Source organism: Acinonyx jubatus, chromosome A1, assembly GCF_027475565.1.
Source record: "Acinonyx jubatus isolate Ajub_Pintada_27869175 chromosome A1, VMU_Ajub_asm_v1.0, whole genome shotgun sequence".
Lineage (NCBI taxonomy): Eukaryota > Metazoa > Chordata > Mammalia > Carnivora > Felidae > Acinonyx > Acinonyx jubatus.
In genome coordinates, this window is record NC_069380.1 from 65,509,592 (window position 1) to 65,534,197 (window position 24,606).

A 24,606-nucleotide genomic window follows, 5' to 3' on the forward strand; every position below is an offset into this window, starting at 1 on the left:
AGATGAAGTTTCATGACAACGTAGTTAGGAACTGGAGCACATTTCTGAGAAGAAAAGTCGCACAGTTAGGTAAACATTCTTGCTACTGGGGCTAAGATGAGTTACCAAGTAAATGAAAGGAGGTGCTGGGGCTCCCAGAGTATTTCTAGCAAGAAATGATGGTTTTGTGCACCTGGAGGGAGACTGAAGAAACTGAAAGGAGGGAAATGAATGCCGGTCCGAGCATTATTGAGGGGAATAGTCTAGATACAAGTCTGCGAACCAAGGCTGGAGTGCATGGAGGTTGGCAATGGATTCATTTTTACATGTTAATTTTTCCTGATGTTGTAAGCTTCTTGTGAGTCGGGGCTTAGGGTCTTAGCATTGTTTTGTACTATTTTTTTGTAAATGTGTATCTAATAAATATCTAACATAGCCCTATATTCCAGGGCTATGCTCTGAATGTTTGTGTCTCCCCCAAATAAATACGTTGAAATCCTCATCCGCCAGTGTGATGCTATTGGGGATGGGGCCTTTGGGAGGTGATTGGGTCCTGGGGGCAGAGCCCTCATCAATGAGATTAGTGTTCTTATAAAGGACCCATACAGACCCTCTCCTCCCACCACGTGAAGACACAGGGAGAAACCAGCCGTCAGAAGACGATCTTCACGGAAACCCACCCACACTGGCACCCTGATCTTGGACTTAGAGCCCCCAGAACTATGAGTAGTAAATTTCTGCAGTTTGTGAGGTGACCAAGTGAGTGGTATTTTGTTATAGCAGCCTGAACAAAGATATCACCGTAACATAAGAAACCTTGATGCTGTCCTCATCGGAGCTATCAAGGGCAATGCTATATGACCTCAACATGTGCTAGATTCCGTTTCTACATAGAGTGTGAAAGGAGCATGAATGGCAGCATGGCCAAGGGAAATGAAGCTAGCTTTCAGGTGAATGGGATATCTCCCTCTCAGTGTTCAAAGCTTGAAATACTTAGGTGGCCCCAACTCAGTGTGAGCCAGCTTCATGTACTGACAGGGGTCTAGAAGGAAGCAGAGGAGAAGGCCAGAGTTCATGGCACCTGCAAACACTGAAGGAGACAGGATTTCCCGCCCTTAGTGTGCAGAGTAGAGAAAAGGCTAGAGTACGAGGTAGCAGTGATGACGAGGCATTTTCTTTGTGGACTCTTGAAAAACAAATAGGGTTTTTGATCATGTAAAGATAATTCTCCTGAAAGATTAAAATAATCCAGTCTGAGCCAAACCTTCCTGTAAGAAGGGCACAGACCACTTCTATGATTCATTCCTTTTCCCTTCAGGAACCCAAACCCAGCACTGGAAATGTTGGAAAGCCTGAGTGCATTTTACCCCCCATGATGGTCAGTCCACCCACTGATTTCAGTGTCCAGATCGTAAGCACCAGAAAGCTGGGGTTGTTCATCAGTTCAGAGAAACACCCTCGAAATCGAAAGCTAGGCTTTGCGGGATTTAGTCCTATCTCTGTGCGGGGGAGAAAATCAAGCAGCACCTAGGCGTCGGAGAGGAGGGAATCCCAGCTCCAGGCTCCCTTTGGTTTGGGTTATGTTTTTTTGCAGTTATTTGCTATGAACCTATAACAAACCGAGCAGGCAGTTTGGGAAAGCAGTGTTCATAAATCACAGTAACAGGAAACAGACCACTAGGGGGGATTGTTAAGCCGTTTTGTGCAAAAAAGAATGACTCTTTAACTTTTGAGAACGATGCCGTTTCATTCTTTCAAATCGTCATTAGTCACCTTGAAGCAGGCGCAGTGCACCAGAACTGGAATTCAATCTTTTGCAAGCAAACTCGTATCTCCACCGAAAGTGATCAAATGCCTGCAAACATCCTTTCTTGTTTTAATTGCGAAAGGATTAATGAGGGCTTTGAAGACAGAGCTGTTCCCACTACGTGCTTCCAGAAGCAACGGTTCCCACAACATCTGGGCAGGTGTGGTGCAGAAGCTGGGCCCAGCCCTTATCACGTAGTGGGGTGCTGTCTGTGCAGGGTCTGGGGTGTGCTCAGCTCTGAACCAGTCAACTTTGTTACCTGAACTCTCCCAAACCCAAAGCGTAATAAGAAAACAGCAAAGAGTAATTCCCGCCCCCCCCCCACAGTGATTACAGAGGGACAGGGATCAGGGGGAATTCGAGAGCCAGACTAAATGAAGCATTTTTCAGATAAAAAGGCAAAACTCTAGATTTAGCTGGGGGGATGCTAACACACACATGTGGGGATTGTTTAAACGAAACGCCAGTTTGTTTATTTATTTAATAACTTTTATTTTACGCCAGTATTTTTAGAATTGCTCCTCCAGTGGAGAAGATCTCTTACTTGCAGTGTGTTAATAATCATTTCCAAGGCGGTAGCTACAAGTCTCTCACCGGGTAGGTCCAGGGCTTGGTGTCAGTGAGGAGACTCTTGGAGGATGTATCGATTAGAAGACGGCGAGTTTGGGAAAGGCCACAGGGCAGGGGCTGGGGATGAGTCCAAAAGGCTCACGATTGTTTCAGTCATTAAACAGCGATATTTAATTTGAGTTTAGTAATCCAGGGCACTATTATTTGGGCCCAAGCAAAAAGGAAAAAAAAAGAAGAAGAAGAAAATTAAATAAGTATAATAAAAGAGCGAGGACGGGCCAAGCTGCTTTGGGCAAAGAAGAGTAATAAAGGAGTCTTTATAACTGCTGGATGGTGGGATATACTCTCCCCCCCCCCCAAGCAGAATGTCAAATTCTGTCCCCCATTTTTCCCTCTTAAAGCATGCTAAAAGGAAAATTCTTCACAGAATCTTAAAGAACTTTTTTGACACAACAGCTGCAAAATCTATTTTCTAAACAAAGATTTATACATATTTATATGAGCTTAATCCAGATTTTTTTTAATAAATCATCCTCAGAACTGCAGAGGTAAACTATATGTAAATACCTCAAGTAATAGGCTTGTAGTGCAAATCACATCATTTTATCTTCAATTTTGCATTCGTTTTTCTGGCTTAAAGGTGCATCAGAGATATGCATTTTAGCATATTCAGAACACGGGGCGTGAAATTAAATGTTTGACAGAGTGAGAAAAATATACAGACTTTGGAGATGCCTTAAAAATAGTAATTTATGCAGATCTAGAGGAGTGAAATCATTTGCAATGGAGTGACCCTCTCTCCAGGAATTTTGTGCTCAGTGTTCTCCCCTAATCTCCCGCTGTATCTTCATTTTTCATTGAACTAGCCAGTTTTCTGCGAAGCCGTCTTGTAGATAAGGGGAGTGCTAAAGAAGAAGAAAGAGGACGCTCGGTGGGTCCGTTTCCATTGCACTTTTACCCAAGGCAATGGGCAGAATTTAACGGATTCCTTCCAACATATGTTTTTGCCAGATAAGTAAACAGTGTGTGTCGGAAATGAAAAAGCATTTGCAATTTAATGACATTACAGCTCTCAGCTTAGGCTGGCGTGCTGCGAGGCGAAAAGCAGAAAAAGAGAGGAGAGTAGAAAGAGAAAAAGAACAAAGTTCATCTTCCCTTTTGTGCATTTTTATCAAGGAAAATATTACTTCTTTCCCCCCTCTCGTTCTCTTTCTCTTCTTCGTCTTTTGGCTTTTTTGTCTCACTCATTTACATTTTTTTTCTGTTCTGCCTTTCTGTCCTCTGTTCACTTTTACCTTTTGCTTATATTGCCACTGACTCATTTCTTTTTTCTCTCTCCATTGTGTGTCTTTATTCATCTATTTTGGCCATTCAGTTTTACCTTAGAAGAAGCTGTTTATCCCACAATGTATCTTTTTTCCTGCGTTGTACTCCTAGTGCTATAGCTCATAGTCAACAGGATTGTCGGAGGGATTATAACGTTTCATTTCAAAGCACTACAAATCTGCTCTCTTGCCTTCGGTCCCTGCTCCTGTTTCCTCTGATTCTCGTCATTTGATTTCACGTTCATTGCAGTCTTTAGTTTCACCCCCAGACGTGACGGCACCCTGATGTCTAAGCACTGATACCCACTGTCTTTGCATTGCGTGTTGTTTCTGCAAGGTTCCAGAAACTTAACCTTGAGATGGAAGAACCATCCTCTCCCACCCTCGGTCAGATTTGGACGGGTGTGGATGGTGAACATGTGGTCAGAATCGGTCCTCCCCGTGCCTGATGGCCAGGGAAGGGTGTCTTGTAGCAGATGCGGATGCGAATGCTCATAGCGGGCCATCTTCTGATAGAAAATGAACCCCATACACTGCAGCCGCATTTGCTTCTATGTTTCCTTTGTGTGCGGGTGATCACTGAAATATGCGTATATTTGAGAGTTGTGATTGTGTAATTGAGTGTGCCTGGGTGTGTAAGTGTGTACGAACCAGACCGTGTGATAAGAGCACACAGGAAGGTGTGTGGAGTTGTTTAAGGCAGTGTACTCGAAGTCTTTGATGACAGGCATATAGAAAACATGACTATCTTTCAGCTTCGATTCTACCTTAAATTCCAGGAGCAAAAGTTGAAAGGAAAACCAGTATTTTCTCCTTACTGAGATCCATAGCATTTTTATTTCTAGGATTATTTTGACTGCACCTTTGACAAGTAAGAATAAGATTTTCCACCTGGTCTCCCTTTTGTGACAGACTAGTTAGATGACTAAGCATCCCCTTTTAGGAGGAAGGACTGAGTCATTTTTGCTACCTTAAGTTGTCAGTTGGTCAATCTAGGCAGTTCCTGAAGAAACAATTTCTAACATGAAGATTAGGATCCGTTGCTGTCTTTCTATTTTTGCAAAGCAAGTTCACATATTTCTAATATTGTTATCATGCGCATTTGAATACTAGTACTCCAGATATTAAACACGAATTCCATTCCAAGAATACACTTGAAAGTTACCGGTTAACCTGCAGGTTGAGCGTAATTGAAAGGACCCGTAATCAAATTTCAAGTCCTATCACAGAAATACCGGACAGACTTTAAAAAGATGCTTAAATAAAATGCTCTTGTCTAAAGACATGTGCATGTTTTTACCATAAAATTACATCTTCCACATCTTCCAGATCCGGCACTTGGTAAGTAAAAAGAAAATCTATTTGGACATAAGGATGTAAAGTAGCTGGAGGTGGTAATTTAATCAACCAAGGATATATTTCAATGTTTTTCTGGTCTTCTGGCATTAGCACTTTAAATTCATTATGTCGGTTTGACAGATATATGCAGCCTTAAGGATCTAAAAATGAAATCCTAGAAGTATAGCCTGCTAGAGGATATATATTGAACTTAAGAGATTAAAATGGTATAACCATTGCAATAGAATGGAACATAGCGCGTTTCTCATTTTTTTCCCCACTAAGCATGAGTATTTTGCAGATGTAAAATGCAGTCTTGTCTAATTATAAAACCTGGCTCAAGAGTCAGAGAGCTTTCTAACTTTTATACCGATGAAGTGGATATTAGAAAGAAAATGTTGGCTTCACATACAGTCTGAAGACGAAGAAGTCTTCCATTTGGGACTTTATGTATCAATAATTTATTAAGGAAAAGGACACAAGTGGTCACATGAAGCCCACTGTTCAGAGGCAAGCATCATGCATGCTGTTCCTATTTAAGGCAAATAACAAAAGAGCCAAATTATAAAGCAGGTCTTAACATAACTGCGACGTTCAATCTAGTATATTATTATGCCAATTTAGTAGCATTAATGATCTGTAATATTAATTCATCCTCCTGGAAAATGGGGAAGAGTTGCCATAATTAACTGTATTAAGCCACAATTAAAAAGTCATCCAAGCTGTTGTAAAGATTCCAGCGATGATAAGGGCGTTCGTTATATTACAAACCTTTCTGACCATGTAAATTTTGTATGTGAGTCTTTGTTACAAACGGCCCCTCACTCCGAATTCAGATATGTCAAAAGAGCAGCCACCCACGGAGGCAGTGACTGACTAGACGCCTTATCGGCCCCTTCCATCGCCAACTGCAGTTCAACACTTTCTTGCAGGGAGAATCAGCTTTGAAAGAGGTACAACCTTTTAGCATATCTACTTTAATTCCTCACAGGGAAGCAAAAACAGGCTGTCTAGTGAAATTCACATATGTCGACAGACTATCTCTCCCCTGAGATTAGGGTCATCTTTGAAAGTCACATTTCACACCGCACAAAATGAACATTTTGATGTTCTAAAATGGAGATCCTATAACGTCCAAGCCTAAATCCAAGTTGCCTATCACCAGATGTCTTTAAGCTCTTAATTCTCCTCCCCACCTATTTGAAGTCTCTATTGTGACGGGAGTTTTTAAGGCACAGACAATATCAGGTGACGAGATAAATGGGACCATGAAAGGAGGTGGGATGCAGCCAGGAGGGCAACCGATTCAACCGGCCAGTCCAAAGGATTCCGTTTATCTTGGATGGGAAAGATCTGCTGGTGATAAAGGCCTATTTCCTCTTTCACCCTGACTTCTCTTTACACCCACATCATTATCATTGCCTTTAAGGATCAGGAGTTTTTCCTCCCTCAGCAACATTGAGTATGCTGCTATCTCCACGCATAAATCACCCTCTAAGTGCATTTGTAATCGTGGACTGTCCTTGCTGACAGTGCTGAGCCGAGTGAGTGAGAAAGCGTAGGTGGTAACTTGCACACACGTGCAGCGGAAAGTAATTCAAGACAACTGAAAAAGAAAGCACATCACCAGCCTGTCCGGAATAAGGGACTGGGGATTTATATTTGCAGAGATTCGTAAAGGACTCCTCTGAGTGGCTCTGTTTTAGGCCTGTTCAGCCTGAAGCCCCACTGCAAATCCAAAATCACATCTGCCACAATATTGCTCGGCATTCGATCAAGATTTTCAGTGAAAAGAAACTGCAGTGATTCCTCCAGCAGATTTTTTTCCCCCACACCCTGTGACTTCCTATCAACATTATCGGATGTGCCTCTGTAAAGATGCACATACGCTCAACACTCCGATTTCTGCAGTGTGCCATGTGCCGGAAGTCTTGACAGCAACACCAATGAATGCTCTTACTGACAAGGGACAAATCATTGGCCAATCTCAGCCTTACTGATTTGAGGAGTGACTCCATTCCGGCAGTCTCACTCACCAAGACCCAACAACCTGTTCTCTAGAAAAAAACCGCTCCTCCATTCTTGTACTGAAGCATCCAGTTTAAACATCCAGCCTAAGAAGACTCATATCCCGCCATGGAAAGCTGGAAGCTTGATGACTGTTGGCCAAAAAGAAGGCCCCTTCAAATGTGTTACTATACGTAGGAAAATAGCAGTTACTGCTTCTGATGTAAGAGTTTCCAAAAAAAAAGCCTTTCTGCCAAGAGATATTGCCAGAAAAAAGAAAGGAAAAAAAAAAAAAGCGGGTCTCTTACATAACCCCTGTACGAAGGTGGAGGCATTTACCAAACCAAATCTAACTTCACTCCCACCCTTTGGAGCTGTAGCCCTCCAGAAGCCTGATTTACCCTCCCTCTGTAAAGGATGTGTGGGGCGGATACAGGTGAAAAGACACAGTTTTCTGGATATGTTTACAAAAATCCTAGCACTAGCCTGGCTGAGATGTTGGGAAGAAGACGTTGTGCCAGCACCCTTCTTCGCAGGTGTATATGGGTCCAGTTCTGTTCTGTGTATCTGCAGGACGCAGTCAAGGATTCAAAAGGAAACCAGGTTTTGGATACTTTTCTGAGGCTCTCAAGAAGCTTTCCATTCTATATGAACTGGGATCCTCGTGAAAACCCATTAGAGCAGTAGTTCGGCTTATGGCCGAACAGAGTGTTCATGGTCACAAAGACCCTCACGCCCCATGAACTACTTTGTATGATTCTTGTTCTGAGAAGACAAAACTCAGGGTCTCAGCCCTGCCATCAGGCACTTCTAAATCACCCGAGGGAAGGTGACCAGTGTCCGCAGACCTGACCCCTCTCTGTGTCGGCTCTTTCTCCATCCTTACGGGGAAACTTACCAATGTGTTCACATTCCTTTAGGTTCAGGTAGGACTTTGGTTAACCTTCCATATAGACCAACACGTCCCGCAAAGGCAAAGGCCTTCGCGCTCATGTCTTTTGTAGCATTGTGGCTACACCGTGGCTCCCTCGTGCTTGTGAGCACAGAGGAAGTTATTAAAAGAAAAGAAAGTACCTAGACGTGGGGCCTGGCAAGAGCTGCTCTAAGTTCTTCATTTCCTGTGAGTGGGCCTTGATATTTCCAAGACCCCACAGTCCACTGCGTATGAAAGCAAAAGTAATATTTGTTGGCAGGGCTCAGTTAAATCAGTGGGATGTACAGACAACACAGATTTGGGCCTCAGGATCTTACTCTGGGGCATTAGAAAGAGCTACTTCTGGGGCACCTGGGTGGCTCAGTCGGTTAAGCATCTCACGGTTAGTGAGTTCGAGCCCCACATCAGGCTCTGTGCTGACAGCTCAGAGCCTGGAGCCTGCTTTAGATTCTGTGTCTTCCTCTGTCTCTGCCCCTTCCCTGCTCTTTCTTGCATTTGATCTCTCTCTCTCTCTCTCTCTCTCTCTCTCTCTCTGTCAAAAATAAACATTAAAAAAATTTAAGAAAGAAAGAGAGTAAGAGCTACTTCTTTCCCCACCTGAGGGATCATGAACACACCTCACCACATCTTCAAGTGTCCCATGGTGACTAAGGTCTATGAAGGGTGACTAGGTCTATGAAGGGTGACTATGAAGGTGACTAGGTCTATGAAGGGATTATGGATCGCTCGTCCAACCCCCTCATGAGGCTACTGAGACTAAGAAAGTTAATTATCTGCCCCGAACCACCAGCGATCTGGGGGAGGCCATGCCTGGAAGGCAGACTCTGTCTCTTAGTTAGCCCTGTGCCCCTTTTCACTGTGTAACTAGGCGATCTGTCTTTATGAGGGATCATGACGTGTCAAAATCAGATTTCACTAGTAACGTTGTAAGTCAATCTTTTGGGAGCTTTTGATCTTTATTTTTGGTCGGTGGGTCAGGAAAATGAGTTGTTACCGCTCCCCCCATGACTGTCTTCTCTCATAGTATCTTGTGTTACCCATGTGACATGCTTTCCCGTGTCCAGGTTGAATGGTTTCAGACTCACACATCAACTCTTCATTAAATAAAATTGAGGTTACAGGGCACCTAGGTGGCTCAGTGGGTTAAGTGTCTGACTCTTGGTTTCAGCTCAGGTCATGATCTCATGGTTGGTGAGCTGGAGCCCCTCATCAGTCTCTGTGCTGTCACTGTGGAACCTGCTTAGGATTCTCTCTCTCTCTCTCTCTCTCTCTCTCTCTCTCTCTCTCTCCCTCTCTCTCTGACCCTTCCCTGCTTGTACTCTGTCTTTCTCTCAAAATAAATAAATAAATAAATAAATAAATAAATAAACAAACTTTACAATAAACAAACAAACAAATAAATAAATAAAATAAATAAAATCAAGGTTAGGAAAACCAGCTTAGCAAAGGGCTTCCGTTTTTAAATGCAGACGAATTTGCACTATTGGTTCAGTCGCCCCTGTTCTGAGTTGAATTGGGTTACCCAAAAGATGCTGAAGTCCTAACTCCCAGTGCCTGTGAACGTGACCTGATTTGGAAATAGGATCTTTTCAGATGATCAAGTTAAGATGAGGTCGGTAGGGAGGGCTTTATTCTAATCTGATTGCTTCCTTCTAGAGGGGAGAAATTTGGACAGAGATAGACACAGTCAGAGGGAAGAAGATGTGAAGACACAGGGAGAGCACCGTGTGTAGACAGGAGATTTGGGTGACGCTTCTCCAAGCTGAGAGTGCCAAAAGTTGCCAGAAAACCACCAGAGGCCTGGGAGAGACGGGGACAGATCCTTTATCGCCGCCTTAGAAGAAACTAACCCTGTGGACACCTTAATCTGGACTGCCAGCCTCCAGGCCTGACACAAAGCTACCAGTCTGCGGTACTTTGTTACAAAAGTCTTAGGAAACTAACATACCTCCCAAAAGGAATACGGAATGCAGATTTCCTTTTGTGCATTACTTCATGCGTGTTTATCCTTTTTCTTTTGCTAAAGGCAATTTAGAGATACGAGGCCTTACATGTATTTGGAGAAAGGCATGCTTGGTGATCTTAAAAATAATGAGATTTGCAACCCTTAGTTTGTAACTATCCACACTCTGTTCTTCAGGGACTCTTTGAATTTCCAGGATTGCTTCATCTTTATTTCTAAATATGATTTAATTAGTACCCCTGGAATTTGTTACAATGCTTGGTTGTTAAGATGATAGACCCTCAGTGAATGAGTTCTATCATAAATTGCATAAGGCTGTATTTGACCTTTTGTTTGAAAGTGCTAGAAAATACTTGGTGGGGTGCACAGTGGGACCTTTATCAGTATGTGTACAGAAGGGGCACGCGTGCACGTATATGAGAAGCCAACTTGCCAATATATGTGACTCTATAGTTAACTTTATTCTATTTTAGTTCTTTTTGTTTTTAAATGTTTAGTTACTTATTTTGAGAGAGAGAGAGAGAGAGGAGAGCAAGCATGAGCGGGGTAGTGGCAGAGAGGGAGAGAGAGAGGGGGAGAGAGAGGGAGAGAGAGAATCCCAAGAAGAGCCACCCAGGCGCCCCCATTCTATTTGCAGACTAGAGATAGTTTGATTTTCTTCTGTTATTTCCTAGATTACTTCAGGGATGGGGCAAAAGACTTTGCCATCTTCCTTAATTACATGTAAACAAAAAGCTACCAGCTAAGTGTTACTGAATTTGGAACATAAGGTAAACTTTTTTGACATCGGTACACACTCCTGGGGGGGGTGGGGGAAACCCCGCAGGGGAGGCTGTACGGTAATATGCTTTCTCACACCAAACAGAAAATTATCAAACAGCAGCTAGTATCTTTCCTTGACTCAAAGATGTGAAAAGACTAAATTCTCTGTGCTACCTGAGAGGCTTGTGTGAGGAGACTACCTCAGGGGGCTGAAATGGGCAGCTTTCAAGAGGCGAGAATTGAGTCCCATCCCTCTGCAGGGCACCTCGGTCTGCCAGGACAATGCCTCCGCAGACAGCAAGCATCTTCCAGGACCCCTACACGCACCACAACAGACTGCGCCAATGCGGGATGAAACAGCCAAGTGGAAAGCAGAGACTGAACACGTGCATGCTTTATCCACCAAAGTCCTATGTAAGCTGGTCTTTCAAGAAAATAAGCACATCTTTCTGGAGCGTACATTTCCTGTATTTGCTGAGAATGTTTCTCAGGTTTCTATATTGATTGGAAAGCCATCATATTGAATTGCAACGAGTTCCCAACCGGAGTGCTGCAAAAGTTTGCGTTAAGAAAACTCAAGGCATGAAAGACTAACACCTGCAAGTCAACGTCGTGCAGACACGCTGGGCTCCCGGTTGTCCAGCCGCAGCGCAGCCGCTTCCCCTTCCATCGCGAGCCACCGTCCCTCGTCCAAAGGGGCCGGGCGGGGCCCCACCTCAGAGCTTTCCCATTGCTTTGGGCTTGTGCCTACCTGGGGTCACTAGACGAAACGCAGGCTGGCTAGTTACACTCAAATTTCAGAGAAACAATACAACTCATAGATACAGAGAACAGATGGGTGGTTGCCAGAGGCAGGGGTAGCGGATGGACAAAATAGGTGCAGGTAGTCAAAAAGTACAAACTTCCAGTTATAAAATACGTAATGCCCTGGGGACAGAAGGTACAGCATGGTGGCCGTAGTGAATAATACCGTTTTTGCATGTTTGAAAGCTGCTAAGAAAAACAGATCTTAACAGTTCACATCACAAGGGGAAAAAATGGTAACTGTGTCCAATGATGGATGTTAACTAGATTTTTTTGTCATCTTTTCACAATTATACAGATATCGGATCATTATGTTGTACACCTGAAACTCATACATAATGTTTTATGCCAGTTACAGCTCAATGAAACATTCTAATTTCAGAGGGGCAACAAGTAGTTTCTTAGTGGAAGTATGTCCCAAATCTTGCAAACTTACACTAAAACATTATTTGTTGTTTATCTGGAAATCCTACCCCACCTTCCTCATCACCTGGCTGCCTCAGGTTTATTGTTCTGGTGACTTAAGTGTCACTTCCTCAAAGATGCCCCTTGAAGGCCCAATGTAAATTAGTGCATTATTCTTTCAGACCACCCCAATCTTCTCCCTTATTTCCTCCACATCACTTGTAACTATGTTTTCATTTTTGTGTTTATTTGATTCTAGTTCATCTTCCCCATGAGGCTAAGGGCCGTGTAGGTCTCTGTTGTTTGCTGTTATAATACCTGGTGCCTGGCACTTACTAGATATTCAATATTGGTTCATTGAATGAATGAATGAATGAATGAATGAATGAGGAAGGGAAAATTTTGCTAAGAATCCCTTATCTTGCTTTATTTCTAGTTAATTTATTTGGTAGACTAGCTAATGATTTAAATAGGTTTACGGAGAAAAATGAGATTCCTCGGGAAGTTTATGGAATTTTCACACAATATGTTGAGGGTAGTGTTAAAGCACCTCAGATCATATAGTATGTAATTACATGTTATAAAGTAGATGTTGTGTTTACATTATAAAGTATATGTTCAAAGAATTATATATATGTTCAAATATATATAATCTTGTAGTGTGTAATTACATGTTATAAAGTATATGTTCAAAGAATTATATATTGAGCTCATAAGTGTCTAATAAGCTTAACCTAATTCAAATAATTTTGCTAATAGATCTGCTGTTTGTTCTAAGAAAGAATTTTGAAGAATTGATTAGCTATAATTCAGCTGTTACAATGGTCACATTGAAACAATCAGCATTACTATCTGTTAATCGAAGAATAAGCTGCAAATAGTCCGTTCATGCGGACACAGAAACCCATCTAGTCGATGTAAAAGATATCTTGTAACATACAGTAATTTGGGGAAAGCAAACAATTTTAGAATTCCATGGAGAACGTTAGGTTCTCCCCAGCAGTAAAGAACTAAGCAACCAAAATGGCACTTTTAGAGAAAATAACTTCAAAATCATATATAAACAAAAACACCAAAGATTTTTCTCATACTACTTGTAGCGCTGGCAAGGCAAATATTTTCTAATTGAGGATCCAAGATCAAGTTCTGACTGATGTGCATTTTGTGTTTTTCCCCTACTTAATAATCCGTTACTAAATGTTGGATTGTAGCTGTCGCTCCAAGAACAATTTCACAATGGACAGGTTAGGGTTGGGTCAACTCGGATGAAATGAAGAGAACGGTTGGGCTAACAGTTTAGATGGGATATTGGCATGAGTTTAATTTACTGGAGGATGGTTCAATTTCACTGCTTTTTAGCTTGGTAACCATGTGACTACTTATAAATTGGATATCATTCAGGAGTTGCAATTCTACATATTTTTCCTTTTTTTTTTTCTATAATGCCAAAACCAGCTGTCAGATAAATACAAATCTCTCATCTTAGTCTATTTTTACAGGATAATGGCCTCATCACTGATTCCACCCTGTTTTATACTTCTTTGATAAAATTACAAGCTTATCCGGTGAAAGATAGAAATGTATATATCTAAAAATCTTCAGATACCCTCACTTGAACTTTTTCTTAGCTGTCAGACTCTATACAATGTAATACTTTAAGGGACTCTAAGTAAGGAAAAATTATAAACACGTGTCACATAATAATTGTTGAAATTATTTTAATACTGTCTATCATTTCTCTATAAAAAATATAGAAAATAAAAGATAACACTTGACATCAGGTACACCAATGAACACTATTAAGATTAGATTGTAAGGGTGCCTGGCTGGCTCAGTCAGTAGATGCACAACTCTTGATCTCAGGGTTGTGAGTTCTAGCCCCATGTTGCGTGTAGAGATTAAAAATAAAATCTTTTTTTTTATTTTTACTTTTTTAATAAAATCGTTTTAGAAAAAAGATTAGATTCTATTTAGGCCACAGTCTGTGGTTTGTATATCTAAAATATGCAGAACCCTAAACCTGTACTTTTATTTTCTATTATTATGCTTTAAATATGGCAGAAATGTATTTCCTCCTCAGTGTTGACCCAAAATTCAAAACAGTAAAATATGGTGGTGATGGGGTTTTTATTCCCTGAGGGTCTGGTTTGAAATTTCAAAGTGAACTTGAAAAAAATCGCATCCACTTGCTCAGCAAAAAGCTGTCTAGTTTGCTTGTGTATCACTTTGTTTCAATTCCGTGGAAACAGTTGTGGAGTTTCCAGGGTCTTTTACCTAACGGTAAAGTGGTCTGTGGGCAGAAAAAAATTCAACCGCAGAGGCAAAAAAAAAAAACCTCCAAAGCTACATGATATTTTTCACATTTTTTATCCAGTTCTGCCTGGCTATAAAATAACGTCAAAGCAAATTATCATAGTTTTTGAAGGGTGATGGAAGGCAATATGGCAGTCTGCCACTCCTGAACACACGGGCAGGTGGCCTGGTGTCACGGGAACATTGACCAGGCCGGCCTGACGATTCTGGGTCTTGGTCTTTTTGGCGACTATCAGCTGCATTGGGTGCAGGATTCCATGCGTCTTTTCTCTCCAAGCCTCAGAAGATAAATGGAAGACTCGTTTCCGCCCTTGTGGCATCCTAAAAGACATGTCCTATGAGGTTTGCTTTGTAATGTTTAATATCCATTTACTTTTTCACTTGGTATGTCCAAGGATCAAATTAGGTAAAGTTATCGGTAGACCTTGTTCAAAGAAGTTGAGTACCATTGACATGAGTGTCTGTTTTCTCTTTTAATTCAATAATTGAGATGTCTGCCTATGTAACATGTAGGAAACTCAGAGAAGTGTGTGCACACTGTTTGTGTGTGTGTTTGCATGTGTGTGTGAGAGAGATGAAGTTTATATATACACCAGTCTACATTTAGCAGACAAATACTTTCACTTGGAGAACATTCTTTAACCATGTGGAGACGAAGCACTATTTTTCTTTGTAAATCAGCAAATTTAATGTAACTTGGTGATATTGTTTTTCCGACACTTCACAGCTCTTTGCAACATGAATATGTGCCAAAGGCTCTTTTTAAATATAATTTTTGGATGAGTAGCACATTCACCTGGTCTGAAAATAATATAACTCGGTATAGAGTGAAAGGTCTTGTTTCTGTCCCCCTGCACACTATTCCCAGCCCTCCGTACATATCCCTTTTGTTTTCCTCCAGAAGTTTTGCAGATGTTCTTTGTATTTGAAAAATAACGTATCAGCACTTTGAAAACATACAAGGTGGAAAGAAATCTTAAATTGTGATAAAGTATTGGCTGGATCTTTGAATTTTCTCTGTTTACTTGACTAGCTCTTATCTCAACTCCTAAGTTAAAATTCTTTGTTAAAATAGTTAAAATTAAATACTTATCTATGTGAATTTGATCATTTTTCAAAGAGAAGTTACATGAATACAGTTGGGGTTGTTTTATTCAGAAAGTTTTGAAGGGGAATTTCCTCACTAGGTGGCGCTCCTGTGCCTGGAGGTCCGGCAGGGAGTTGCCCCGCCCCGCTGTCTGCAGATGCACGGTTCACCAATTAGCACACAGTTACCAAGGAGACCTCCAAGTTCACGCGGAGGGAAAGGCCTCCATATTTTCTCTTCTCTAAAAAATGATTGCCCTACTCGTATTTCTGCTCTGCGCAATATACGACCTTCCAATTGGAGTGAAATTGTTGTGGTTTCCTCTTTAGACTGAGAGGTACGTTATGTTAGGTTTGTACTCAGGCAAGAAAAGGTCATTGCAAGTGTTACTTTGACCTGGGCAAAAACCCTGGGAAGATTCAACTTCCCAGTTGAACCAGAACTTTAGAGAAGTTCCCTGTAGCACATCAATGATCTGCAAGATGCCCTCACCCTTTCCCTGAAGACCTTAATGTCCATCCAGTAACAAAAAGCTTTTAAACATGCTTTGGTGGTATTATCTTCCTTAGGTGTTGACATGGCCTCTCTACTAAGAAGGGATCAAAGTGCTTTTTCCTGTCCGAGCCTCACACCCAGCATGAGGCCAAGTAAAACATTACAGATGTGCATAAAATAATAATCTAGGGATTTCCATTTATTGATCAACTCTGTCAGAAAGTCAAGAAGTCCATTAGGCAATAGGGGAAGAAAAAAAATTTAAACCCAGATTGAAGAAAATTAAAAATATACTAGCTAACTTTTTATTTGATATATTGATCCTGCAACCATTAATTTTTTATGCATTAATTCATACGTGCTAATCGCCCACCTACTATGTGCCTTGCACTATCTTGGTTGTCGTAGATGCAAAGATAGATGAGACTATGTGTTTCAAACCCATTGGGATAATAAACTTCCAGTCTGAACTCTCTTTCTTTTCTTCTTTTTTCAATTTTTTTAATGTTTATTTATTTTTGAGAGAGAGACAGAGCATGAGTGGGGGAGGGGCAGAGAGAGAGAGGGAGACAGAATCTGAAGCAGGATCCAGGCCCTGAGCTGTCAGCACAGATCCCAACATGGGACTTGAACTCACAGACCACGAGATCGTGACTCGAGCCCAAGTCAGACACTTAACCAACTGAGCCACCCAGGCGTCCCTGAACTCTCTTTCTTAATCAAACCCCCTCATCCTCCATTACTCTGATAACAGGTCCATGTCTTTTTGTACACCACTCTCTTCCACTTTTTGATACAATGGGCATCAAAATTGTGCCCAAATGTACCTCTTTAAGTCACCTTCTAATTCAGATTACTTACTTAAGCCACATACTCTATTGTATTTGTAATTTGTAAGCATTCATATGTCACCTTAACCTAGGAGCAGCCTCGAGTCATGTGAGCGTCAGTTCACCTGCTCAGAATGATTTCAAGCTTTTGAAAACAATGTCTTGCACACATAGGGTGACCTCAGTTCTCACTGACTGAAATACTGCTTTTAATGATTATATTGGGAAAAACAAAAGCCTGTTACAGAAGACCCTTTGGGAACGATGGGACGATCAGGCTAGAGGACATCAGCTAATCTTTGGGGGCTTCTTCGAATGACAGCTCATCAGTAGGGAATAGGTAACATGGGAAGCCACTAGCTGGTGCCCGGGGTCATGCCATCAATCGTGATGATCATTTGTGCCCCTGGCTTCTAATAATGCCAATGCACAAGTGGCCCAGATTCACTGTTTCCCAGTGGAAAAAAAAATTAACAAGAAGAAAAGGGGCAAAAAAGATAGGAAAAGAAAAAAGAAAACGCATCACTGACTATCTGATGTTGCTTTACTTATGAAGCTTCCCCCCCTCCCCCGCCTAAAGCAGGAGGAAAGTAAGGGAAGACAGGAAGAGGCATCCTTTACTCAAATCACGCTAAGGAAGATTTTCACTCTTGCGATGATGGCATGTGAGATTATAAGTGCCCGATCTCAGAACTCCAGGGGACGAGGAGAGCACTGAACTCCTGTAGGAACACAGTGAATTGAGACGAAGCAGAAGAGGGAAAGGTCCTTGAGGTGAAATGCACTCGAGGCTAGCAGAGAGCAGGAAAGACACTATCTGGTTGTCTTTTTTAAACCACAAAAGTCTTTTCAGGACAAGGTTCCTATATTCTAATCAGAACTAAAATGCAGAAGAGAATCAGGAGAATCACCTGATACTTCTCCACCCAGGTATTCTGTGCTTACTCCTGTGTGAGTCTAGCATCAAAGCAAACAAGGGCAGAGCTACACATTTCTGAACACTTAGATGCAAATTAGAACTTAGACGCTAACACCAGTGTGCCTGCTTTCCCTTCAGTCTCTCCCGTCCAACGGCTGTGCATAAGGATTCTTCCTTCGTCGTATTCCTTAGTCCTTATGGGTACTGAGAAGTACAGTCTTTCACCACACATGCTTTTCCCCAGCAAATCTCCTTCTTTAATTAGATCTCTTTGGGATTGGGTGAATTTAACTGAGTACCTGTTCATACAAAATGAATTCCCTTTATAATCTGTCATGCCAATCACCCATATGGGTTGTCCCAAATAAAAAGGACCACAATGGACACACCACACCAGTTATTCCCTTTGGCCATCAAACTCCGAACATCTTATAACCAAATCATATCGTAATTGGTATTTACGGGGGATGGCAGGCAATGAATGGTAGTGGTGATTACAGTGAGAAGGAGATATAAACATGTATCTGGAGAAGTTCCTGATCTTAAGACACATAGAGTCCAAGTAGTCAGAAAACACAAACACTTCAAAAATTGAGTAATGACTCCGAATGGGCTTGATACTGGACATTGTCCTAGGAGCTCTGAGGAGGACACAGTTGCCCCACAAGAGACAGAAGGATTTGACGTGGGCCTCAAAGAATGAACAGAAATCCCAGTTTAGAGGCCTGGAAAAACCATTCCAGGTGGACGAAAGGTGTCACTAGACAGGTTTTAGCGCAGTCTACGAAAACTGTGGGGAAATAGTGGGCAATAAACTGGAAATGTGGATTGAAGCCAGATAGTGGAAGGAAACTAAGGCGCTTGGACTTTATCCTGGTGGTAATGAAGAGATAATGAAGATTTTTAATTAAGGGTTTGGCATGATTAAATGGTGTTTTAGGGAGATTACCGTGGCAGCAGTGAATTGGAGGGGAGAAACAAGTAAGCGATTAGTTAGGAGACTATTATAATCATCCAGGCTTGAAGCGGCGGGGGTCTGGGGGCAATGGGAATTAAAAGGAGAGGTGGAATGTGAGAGATAGTGCAAGGGAATGCCCAGCAAGCCTTGGAGACTCACAGATATTCGGGACAAAGGCAAGGAACGTGGCAGTGAGCGTAGGTACCAGAGACAGTGAGGGGAATCAGGGAGGTGAGTCATTTGGGAGCAAAGGGGGAGATTGGAGCATAGAGTTAGCTGGACTCTGGGGTAACTACAAAGCATCCAAGTTCAGATGTCCAGCAGTTAGGTGGAAATGCAAGACGGAGACTCTAGAGAGCAGCCAGGCTAGGGACCTAGACCTCTCTCTTTTATAAGTCAATCTAACTTCCTTCCCACGAAAGAACTGAAACACAATGACTAAGAATGTGCGTATTTTAGGATGGGTCCTACGACATATCAACAGGAAGGAAGAATCCAGGTCATTCTTTGAATATTTTAAACTTCTGGAAAAAGTACTTTTTTAATAAATCAGCCAAATATTTCAAATGAATATTTTTTAAAGCTAAATTTCCCAGATAACATTCCCAGATGTTCAAATTTCTTCCTTCGGGGAGGCTCAGCCTTAGTGTCTAATAAAGTTCAATTACAGAATAATTTCCATGTTGAATGTGGTGGTGATTGCACTATCTACGTGGAGCTTTGTGACTGCGACGGGACTCCAGATGAATGGTGCGAGAGCCTTCCTAATCCTCGTAGGCCCTTTGCCTAATTCTCTCATGCAAATTAGAGGGAAGAGAGGTTTCCAGATTTCATTTATCAGGAAAGTGCATCCTTCTAGCAAAAGGAATCAGCAAGAAGAGGCACACGCATCTTTAATGTGTGCTGCTTAGCCGATGGCATGCGGCCACTTGGATTTCCACCAGACTAAATGCCAGCTGACCCTTTCCTTCAAACAGCAGAATATTATGAATCAAAATGTGAACATGGTGGAAACAAAACAGCCTTGGACTTCGCCGTTGGGTGTGTGGACTCAGCTGCCAAAGTCTTCCCCACATGACTTGGATGTTAGTGATTATCCTTTGAGTTTTGCGATGAAATTCAAGAGACCAAGCAAGTCAGTCAAATCGGCCATTATCTGAAAATCACGGGAAAGACCTTTTTTTTTCTTTTTTTAACCTGCAAATCAAGTACTGGAAAACAATTGGCTTCCAAATCTAGAACAATCATCATAACTCACAAATGCATGTCAGTAGTCCTTGCCCTTCCATGAGACTTCCGAGGGGATCTGAAGGCTCTGTTGTCATCTGTGAATTTAGGAGCTCCATGGTGTTTTACATGTGTGTGGGTGTGGGTGTGGGTGTGGGGGGTGTCTCGTCTGTCAGGGCTGTCATAACTACCGTGTCTGGTTGTCACCTGGCCACAAAGAGCTTAAAATCCCATCTCCTGTTGTTGATTCCATCAGCAGAGCTTACGCCTGCCCTTGTCCGGAGGTAAGCTCCACTACTCCAGGAGAAGTGGCTAGCACCTTGAGCCATTTCTAGATGGACTCGGGAGTATTCCTCTCCTACAAGACAAGAGCTTTTAACTGAAGCCGGAGCTCAACTGCCCAAGAGCCCTGGGAACTCTGGAAGGGAATGTTGAGATCTCTTGGGCATTAGCATCTCCCACCCTCCAAGCCCTTCTTACTGGAGAAGCATCTGAATTTAGCAAACATTTAAATTCCTCAAACTTATGTGTTAAATCCAAGCAATTAACGCAGAACCCCATATGGAAATTCTGCTTTATTAATGATCAAACTTCTTTGTTCGTAGATACAAAATATTAAGTAATCAAAAGTTTACCACACAACCCAGCCAGACTGGGTCGGGTTAGGGAGGAACTCCTTCCTCCTCCACCCCTTGTAAGATAAGAATCTTTTTTTGAGTGCAAAGAGAAGGGATTAAATAACTTTTAAGGGTCCTCCCAACCCCGAGATCCTATGAGTGTTGGTTAAGATGAATATACTGGCACACTGTGCACATTTCCATAGGTCTGAACTCTCTGAACTCCAGGGAAACACTGCCTCTGACCTCCCCAGCAATGGTCTCAGCCCTTGATTTTGGGAAGTCCTTATCAGTAAATGTCTGCTAGATGCTCCAAACCTCAATAAATAGGGAGTAACACACACACACACACACACACACACACACACACACGTTTAGTTAATTTATTTTCTAAATTTTATTTTATTTTATTTTATTTTATTTTATTTTATTTTATTTTATTTTTGAGAGAGAGAGGGAGAGTGTGCACGTGCCCATGCATGCACACGAACGGTGAAGGAGCAGAGAGAGAGGGGACAGAGGATCCCAAGTGGGCTCCACAGACAGCAGAAACAGCAATGTGGGGCTCAAACTCACGAACCTCGAGATCATGACCTGAGCCAAAGTCAAAGTTGGACACTGAACCTGACTGAGCCACCCATACACACACTTTTCTGATATACCTAAGATTCAGCTTTTTCCATATTAAATAATAACTTAAATTCTGGTATCAAAATACATACATCTGTGTATGCTTTAGCTTGCTAATTAATAATCATTTCTAAGCAACATATAAGAAGACATTATATAAAGAAATTTAATCTTGATTTATTCAAGGTAACCAAGGTTGACAATTTGGTCTTAGCTCTCCTTAGCAAGGAAAGACAAAGGTCAAAAAGTAATCTTTTTTCAGTCATTCTTAGTTGAAAATAAATTCTGAATTTCTCTAGTATTAATATGTTGCCCTTTTTTATGTGTCAGAAATAGAAATGGTAGAGGGCTGGAATGTGATCTTGATATATGACTTTACTGCTCTTTGTACTAACTGCTGAATTATTATCATTTCACAGAAATTACATCTGAAAGGGAGGAATGTGTTTTTAAATCACATGATTCCAAAGGAATAACCTTTGCAAAAGTGATTAGTAATTTCTCCAAGAAATGAGCTTGAAAATACTTAGGTTCAAGGATCTGTATAACCCTTTCGTTCTCCTTCTGCTGTGGTCATACACGGAACAAGAAACACGGGGAGAGTGTCTACAATACGTGGAAGGTATTCATTCCACTTTATTAGGTATCAGGGGAAAGAAAAAACCAAATAACCCACCAATCACTGTGGGGGAGGGCAGTGGAGGGAGGGGTGGGCTGAAGATACTGTTAAACGCTTGAATTAACAAGTTCATTCCCTGGCAGTGCCTCTATACATTAATTGCACGAGAGGGCCACTCTCCAGGCAAATTTAACTTCAGGAAGTGACTTAGGCCCTGGGAAGAATAGAACACAGTATTTCATCAAATACAGCAAAGACAAATGACCTCAGACTCAGGAACCCGGAGACCACGCTGTAAAAGTGTGAACTGGTTGGGGTGCCTGGGTGGCTCAGTCGGTTAAGCGTCCAACTTCGGCTCAGGTCATGATCTCACAGATCGTGGGTTCGAGCCCCGCGTCGGGCTCTGTGCTGACAGCTCAGAGCCTGGAGCCTGTTTCGGATTCCGTGTCTCCCTCTCTCTCTGCCCCTCCCCCACTTGCACTCTGTCTCTCTCTGTCTCAAAAATAAATCAAAAACATTAAAAAAAAAAAATTAAAAATTTTTTTTTAAAAAAAGTGTGAACTGCTTGCAGGAGAAGGGAATCCCTTTCTCTACAGGACAGGGAGGGCACGGCGGGGAGTGACAGGTAACTTCGGAGTCCATTCACAGTCACCTCACGCGGGGCCTTCATTAATTTGGAAATACCAAATTGGCAGCCTCCGGGTGCACCCCGCTTACTCCTAAAAGCGACCACACCGCTGCTGCGAAGTGGACTCTCTTTTGCTTTGTGTTGGGTTTGAGTGAAGAGAGGGTGACTTTCAGGTCTGCTCAGGGGCCCTGGGAAGACTTTAGGAGCAAGTCGGTCAAAGTCAGCTGCAGGCTTGACTTGAAGACCCAGTGATGGGTTCTGGAAATCCACTCACATTTCACCTTCTAGTATTTAAGAATGGACCCATGAGGTTGTTCTATCTCCTTGCATCCCAGGAGGTGTCGCCCTCGGATACAAGACAGAGTAGCCGCCCTGCGTCCTCTTGCCTTTCTGGTCTCTAGTCAATCACCAGCAGGTGTGTGCCTGGTGGGTGGAGAAAGGTAGGGTGCTATGATGGTTAAGGTCACAGACTCTGAAGACTGACTGCCTGGGTTCAAACCTTGACTCTATGCTATCCCTGTGTTACCTTGGCCTAGAGACTTAACTCTCTGTGCCTCAGTTTTCCCATCTGTAAAACAGGGATTCACCCAGGCATTCACTATTTTAAATGTTTATTGAATCCTCTAGTGCAGAGGTGAACAAGACCGTGTCTGCTCTCATGGAGTCTCTATTGTAGTAAGAGGAAAGGCAATAACAGATAAATTAGGATGTAACAGAGAGTAGTAAGTGCAATGAGGAGAATCGAAATAGGTTTAGGAAAAAAAACAAAATAGGTTTATGTGGTAGAGTGACAGGATGGCTGCTTAGCACAGCCTCTCTGAAGAGGTGACCAGAATGGCAGGGAGTCGCCATGAAGAGATCACGGGGAAGGGGTTTCCAGGCAGAGGGAACAGCAATACAAATCCTAAGCCAGAATGAGCTTGGTGTGTTCAAGTCAAAGAAAGGCCAATGTGGCTGCAGGGTTGCAGATAAGCAGGAGATGAGATGAAATCAGGCCAGGGTATTTTATTCTAAATATAAGGGAAGCCACCAGAAGGTTTCCAGCAGAGGAACAGGGGAACGACATGACCTGAGCTCCCCTGACTGTGTGGTATAGAGCGTGGATTGCAGCAGGGCAAGAATGGAAGCAGGGAGACCAGCTCCAAGGCCACAGCAGTGAGCCAGGAATGAGGAGAGTGGTGCTGGGGAGACATGGAGAGAGGCTGGATATGTTTGGCAAGAAGAGGCAACAGAAGCTGTTAGTGGAGTTGGATCTAGGGATTAAAAGGACGGCTCCTCAGATTTGGGCTTGAGCAGTCAGGTACCGTAGACGGAGGTCTCATCTACTGCCCTGGGAAGGACTGCAGGGAAGAGCAGGTCGAGGTGGGGGAGGATCGCAGGTTCTGTTTTGGACACGATGCTTAAGATGCATATTAGATGCGCAAGGAAAGAGAAAGGTCAGGCAGAGCGGTGGAAGAGCGAGTCTGAGTTCTGGGGAAACATCCATGCTGGCGATTTGAGGGCCGCCGGATGTATGTGGCATTTCAAGCCATGGCACTGGGCGAGAGACGAGCTGGACAGGGAAGGCAGAGAGGAAGGGAGGAAACCTTCTGGGTGTGGTGTCATGACAGCCAAGAGAGGAGTTTCAAGGAGGAGGGAGCAATCGACTGTGTAAGATGCTGCAGAGGATTGGGTAATACTGTGACTGAGAACTGTCCATGGATTGGGTTTGCCAAGTTGTGGGTAATCCCTAGAGTAGCATCTGTGGACGGGTGAGGACAAAGCTTGTTTGGGATGGGCTCAGGCAGGGGCAGATCAAGTTTAATGATAACCAGGTCTGTGCCTGGTGGGTGGAGAAAGGCAGAAGGTTGTAGTGGTTAAGATCGTGGACTCAGAAGGTTGACTTTAGGACCTGAAGGCTCTACAGCCTGGGGGCTCTCTCAAAGAAAAATAATACAGAATTAATAAAAATGAGGTGTAAATGTATAAATCTCTTTAGAATGAGAAATTACAAAATAAGTTACACATTTTAAAAGTCTGACAAACTGGCTAGCTCAGTTGGTAAAGCATGTGATTCTAGACTTCAGGGTCGTGAGTTCAAGTCCTATGTTGGGCATAGAGATTACTTAAAACACACACGCGCGTGCGCGAATAAAAAATAAACAAATAATGGGGCGCCTGGGTGGCTCAGTTGGTTGAGCATCCAACTTCAGCTCAAGTCATGATCTCACAGTCCATGAGTTTGTACCCCATGTCAGGCTCTGAGCTGTCAGCACTCGGAACCTACTTCGGATTCTGTGTTTCCATCTCTCTCTGCCCCTCTTCTGCTAATGCTTTGTCTCTCTCTCTCTCTCTCTCAAAATAAATACCCTTTTTTAAAAATTTAAAATAAATGAAAGTCTGACAAATA

The 24,606-nt window shown here is 42.5% G+C and overlaps 1 long non-coding RNA gene across 1 annotated transcript in view; it reads right to left on the reverse strand.

The window, feature by feature from the left end:
- Nucleotides 1-2,290: 2,290 nt before the first annotated feature.
- LOC128314507 (uncharacterized) overlaps nucleotides 2,291-24,606 on the reverse strand; it is a 30,973-nt gene continuing 8,657 nt past the window's right edge. Inside the window, exon 4 of the long non-coding RNA XR_008296233.1 lies at nucleotides 2,291-2,553. This is a non-coding gene — a long non-coding RNA (uncharacterized LOC128314507). The remainder of the gene's footprint in view (nucleotides 2,554-24,606) is intronic.